This window comes from Triticum aestivum, chromosome 1D (assembly GCF_018294505.1).
Source record: "Triticum aestivum cultivar Chinese Spring chromosome 1D, IWGSC CS RefSeq v2.1, whole genome shotgun sequence".
NCBI classification, from domain to species: Eukaryota; Viridiplantae; Streptophyta; class Magnoliopsida; order Poales; family Poaceae; genus Triticum; species Triticum aestivum.
The window spans coordinates 309819963-309825789 of record NC_057796.1 but is presented as its reverse complement, the minus strand read 5'-3'; positions in this window follow the sequence as shown (position 1 = coordinate 309825789).

Sequence of the window (5827 nt, the reverse complement as noted above, 5' to 3'; positions counted from 1 at the left end):
ATAACAAGTGAAGTTTAACCGGCTTCGCAAGTGTGGAGGCCTGCAATTCTGTGAATCGATGGCTAGCTTGTTGTTGCTTCTCGCTGCTTCTGGGTGATCTGCTGCTTTGATCGGTTGCTTTTGGCAATGTGTCTTGTTCTATGTTTTTGGTTTTCCTAGGCTCAGTTTAGCTATGCCCGAATGGTTAGTCTGATTTGATATGGTTGGTCTTTTGGTGATGTTGAGTCTCAAACTAGCTTCGGGGCCATACGATTGCATGATGTGTATAGTTAAAAGATCACCATGTATGAATCTATGATGCATATAGGAAAGATGCACGAAGGATGGCCAGAAATTGCTTTTGGATGCCGAGCTTCATGGAGGCCTCTAAATGCAAAGTTCATGAAAAATTATATTTTTACATTTAAAAAAATGAAAAAAAAATACATAGATAGATGGAGGCATAATGCACGAGTGTGTAAATTTTCAGAACGAAATACGTTGAGCCGAGGGTTGTGCAACAAAGACAAATATGAGGCTTTTTAACACATGATACTATTCATCCTTCTAGACCATGAATTTGTCTTTTTTGTACATGTCACATTTTAACGTATTTCATCCTGAAAATTTTACACACATACGCCTCACATCCTTGTTTACTTGTACAAAAAATTCAGATTTTTTTTAAACCAAAATTTTTGAATTTTGAATTCTTCAAGAATTCGGCCTCCATGGAGGCCGAGATCCAAAACGCCGTTCTCGAAGGATGGTAGCTATAGGAGTACAAATTTAGTCCAACTAAAAAAAGGATGTAAACTTATAGTGACAACGGTGAGGGGTGCGGCAACTGTCTAGCCGAGGGAAAAAAGGTTGTTCTTACCCACCAGCCACGTTACCAGGGTCGATCTCTAGGATCGACGACAGGCACAATGTGACTTGCTGTCTACTCCGAATACACTGAGGCCCTGCTTGGATCAGCGTTTCAGCTCGTTTTTGGCCGGTTTAGGATACGGACCTCTTTCCGTCGTTTTAATTTCAGGCTGGAATCAAGTGGCGACCAGTAATTTACACCTGTAAGATAAATACAGGTGTAAAAACTTACACCCATTCCAAGCAGGGCCTGAGTGGTATGGTGGACCGCGTCTATTTGTTAGTCGATTCGGATACTGTCAGGGGAAATACAACCAGAAACGTTCGGTCTGGAGGAGGAGGCCGAGACGTGCATCATTATGTGCAGAACCGAGATTGGGAAGCACAAGCACGGGGGACAACGTACGGGCATCGCGCCGGGGCAGCATATTCCTTCTCTGTCTTTTTTAATCTCCTTTCCGCCGGGAAAGGAAGATTAACGCGTGGGTGGATGCTGAGGCGATCCAGTCATCTCCGACGAGTGGTTGGTGTTTTCCTCCAACTGGACTGAACTGAGCCCTTCCTTTTTTTTTTCCCTTCTATTGAGCGTCAACTGAACCCAACTGAAGTGGCCATGCGGGCGCGCAGGTGCAGCGCGATCTTGGTCGGCTCCTTTTTTTAGCCCGCGTGGTCGGCGCCTTTAATGTACTGTTCATCGTCCATCTCGATGCACATGGAGGTAGAGTGAAGTCTGAAATAAACCCTGAGGTTGTAGAGGCCGACGCAAATGATCCCTCATCTCTAAATCCTTGAAGTTTGTACCCTGATCTCTCTGATCCCGGTCTACTCAAACCCTAGTTTGCACACCGGGAAAAGCACAATCCTAGCCGGGAATCTGCTTCTTTTACTGTTGGCGCTGATCAACGCATCATAGCCGTCCTTCCTCGTTCCCATGATCCATCAATGGCAATAGCACAAAGCACAACATGCCCGGCTCAAAAAAAAAAGAAGCATACAGCACAGCAAAGACGAGAGTGTCACCTTGTGTGAGCTTAGCCTGTAGCATGTGCACATAGGAAAGCTGCTCTTTCCATGTGCACGGCGGCGGCGAGCAGTAGCAACAGTACATGGTAGATGGTACTGGCCAGCATGGACAGCGGTTGCTTATGGTCGGGAGCTGCACCAGCCACAGTAGTACGCTGCGCCGGTGAGCGGCACCAACAGTACCACGGCCTTGGTGAGATGGGCCGACTCCGTCGACCAGGGCACCAACAGTACCTCGCCGTCCTCGCCTGCTTCAAGCGGGCTCGACTCACCGCCGCCGACGTTACCCTTGTCACCACCGTCGTCCGCGGGCTGGACGGGCCGGGCGAGGAGCTCGAGAGACGCCTGGATGGCGTGCCCCAGCAGCTGCTCCGCTCCCAGAGTCAAAGGGGGCGGCAGCTATCGAGCTCTATCGATGGACTGACGCTGCCGCACGGGCACCTCGAGTCAGAGAGGGCGGCGCAGCTCCAGACAAACGAGGCGTCAATGGCTGAGGACGAGCTAAGCCTTCTGCACTGCACCACGTTCGTTTGTTTGTTTGGTGTACTTGCACACACCAATTAGCCGGCGGCTAGAATCGATCCACCGGCCATGCACTTGTGAGGAAGAGATTGGGGAAGAAGATGCGTATGAAATATGGGCCCACATAGTAAGTGACAGTAGAAACAATCCCGGCTGGGATTGCACCTTTCCTACTACGCCAAACATGATTTCACTGATACAGGGTGAGGATTGACTGGGATCTGTAAATACAGGATATCAACTTCAGGAATTTAGAGATGGAGGTTTTTTACGTCGGCCTTTACAACTTCAAGGTTTATTTCAGACTTCCCTCCATGGAGGTACTACTACTGCAACGCAACGCAGATGTGTAATTCTGTCAAGCACCAACGAGTGCTGATTTGGTAAGATTAAGCAGGTTTGGTAAAAATGGAAAAACAGATGCTGAGGCTGCGGGATAACGCAAGAAAGATGGGATATGTGTACGTTTAACTTTCGTGAGGGCATGTTCATCGTCGTCATCGTCCTCCTCGCCGTGTGTTTGCTGGTGCTTTTCTTAACCTCCGTGAGCACGAACTCGTCGTCGCTTTAGGGTCTACCCGTGCCTTTTCCTAGCCCTGCTCCCTTTTTCTCCACCGCGGTACGTCTTTCCATCAGAATCCCAAGAGTCCGCGTCTGTATGATGTGCCATGGTATGCGTCTGTATGATGTGCCATGGTATGCGTCTGTATGATGCCCACGATAGTCTGATAGTGGTAGGAGGAAAAGGGTGTGCTCGCGGCCTCATGTGGAGTGGGCACTGGGCAGAGGCTGGGGCGGAAGCTGCACCCGTGGTTTCCGGCCTCCCAGCTAAAGTGGAGTCCCCCTAAAAAAAAAACAACTAAAGTGGAGTTTTCTTTCTGCGAAAAATAAAACTTAATTTCAGACAGAAAAAAGGTGTGGCGAGAAATACTCGGCTGAGTTTTTTTAACACAGTACAGACGCAAGCACTTATACATACGCACATACACTCACCCCTATGAACGCACACACGCCTATCCCTATGAACACCTTCGAAAGACTGAGCCGGAATATCATCTTGAGATTTACCAAGTCACCGTAGGCGCCTCGTCGTCGACGAGAACGTCTCCTCCCACTGAAAGCGCATCGTCGGAAATCCTGAAATAAATCCAGACATAATGCGAGCACCACAACTTAAACTCTGATGGGCTGGTGATACCACTGTCCCTCTAACCATCCAACCACAGGTTAGTTCGCAAATATTCGACTGATTTTATGGGTTCATTTGGGATCAGTTGCCTATGTGCCGACGGCCTAGTAGTCTTCTCGGCTGTTGTACCGTGAGCTGCTAAAACAGGGCCATGTATCCCTTAGGCCAACTCCAACACCGCCACCCAAATGGAGACGGATCCTGTCCATTTTTGTCCGTTTGGATCACCAACTGGCGGATGCGGACATGGATGGACAGACGGATACCACATGTACCCAACGCGGGAGATGCGTTTCGAACATCGAGGAAGTGAGTCGTCAACGGGGCACACACGTCTGCGCATCGAGCAGGAAGGGCGACGCTTGAAGCCCGGCGCCCCAGCTGACCGGCTGCTGCAGAGTGTGGCCGCGCAAGCCTCTGCCACCGGCGACGACGGAGACGCGCTAGATCTACACCACCAGCACCCGCCTGCACCCAAGCGCCAAACGCAAGTTGGCCGGCCAATTTAGATTTCACATTTTTTTCCTGGTTAGCTTGATCGCATCTGGGGAAAAAAGGGGGAAATAATAATTCGCAAAAAAGAAAAAAATGAATTCAAAAAAGTTCACTAATTTTGAAAAAATATCATGAACTTGAAAAAGAGTTCACCGAATTTAAAATAGTTCATTCAATTTTAATATAAGTTCATCATATTTTAAAAAAGGTTCATCAAATTTTAAAAACTGTATAGAAATTGAAAATAGTTTATCTAATTTAAAAGGCTCATCAAAATTGGACAAAAGTTCATAAAAATGAAAAATATTTATCTAAAATTGAAAAGGTTCGTTGATTTTAAAAATATCACCTTTTGTAAGTTTGACCAAGAGTGTGATATGGCCCGGTGGTTGCCGCGCTTCATTTGGAAGGATGATAGTGTGCAAATGTTTGCAAATTTCGAAGAAACTGACGCTTGAAGCGTTGAATAGGATATGTCTTTGAAGTTGGGGAGCAACTAGTTGACGAGCGCTTCTTCGGGAGCCTCGCAACGATCACTTGTGGGAGGCCTGGGAGCGCGCCACTTGGCGCGTGCTCAGCCGCCGCCGTCACGTGTCGCGCTCTGGGCGCTTTCTTCAGATTTTTTTTATTTTTTCGCACCCGTTTTTGCCTTTTTAAACGGGTTTTTTTCTTTTTTTGTTTTTTACCGGTATTTCTTAGCTTTTGGACCAAAACCAAATTTGGGGGAAATTTTTGATTGAAAAGCACGTTTTTTTCTTACCCGAAAGGCACGGTTTTGCTTTCGTGAGAGGCACGGCCGTGCCTCTCGGAAACGAAAAAAAGCGTGTTTTCTATTTTTTTTGCTTCCGCGAGAGGCACGGCTGTGCCACTCCGAAATGAAAAAAAACACGTTTTCTGATATATTTTTTTCTTCCGCGAGAGGCACAGTTTTGCTTCCGCAAGAGGCACAGTTGTACTTTCACGAGAGGCACAGTCGTGCCTCTCGAAAACAGAAAAAACGTGATTTTTGCTTTTTTGCGAGAGGTAAGGTTTTGCTTCTGCGAGATGTATGGTTGTGCTTTCCGTGCCTTTTGGAAACGAACAAAACACGTTTTCTATTTTTTTTTTCTTCCACGAGAGGCACGGTTTTCATTCCGCGAGAGGCACAGTTGTGCTTTCGTGAGAAGCAAGGCCATGCCTCTTTCGGAAAGGGAAACCCGTGCTTTTGGTTCATTTTTTTGTCCGACTTTTTTTTGTGAAAAACAAAAGTTCGTCAAAACCTATCAACATGGGATCTAGTTTTTAAAGATCTCGACGCGAGGAATCCAACAGTGAAAACGGTTCGAGATTTGGACGCACGGTTTAAGAGATAAAACATTTTGAATAAACGAATCTACGAAAAAAGAGAAAACTCACATGTTGCGACAAGTGATGCACATGCAGCGCGCCACTTGTCATAGCCTGAAAAGGTGGGAATGATCTTTGCAAAGAGTACTCCTCAATCAGTGATTTCGTTGGAGTTGGCCTTGTGTAGGCTCGAGTCAAAGCCGCACCGGTGGGCCAGCCCTGTAGCGAACCGAGCATAGCCTCTCTTTCGTTTCATCCAATATGTCGTTCCTTTGTTCGCTCTTTTTTTTCTTACATTTGTTTATATTTTCAAAAATATTTTCTAAATATATATATTTCAGAAATTAAATCCATGTTAATTTTCGAAGCTAGGCAATGTAAAAAGTTGTTAGTGTTATTTAAAAAGATGTCGATGTCACTCGA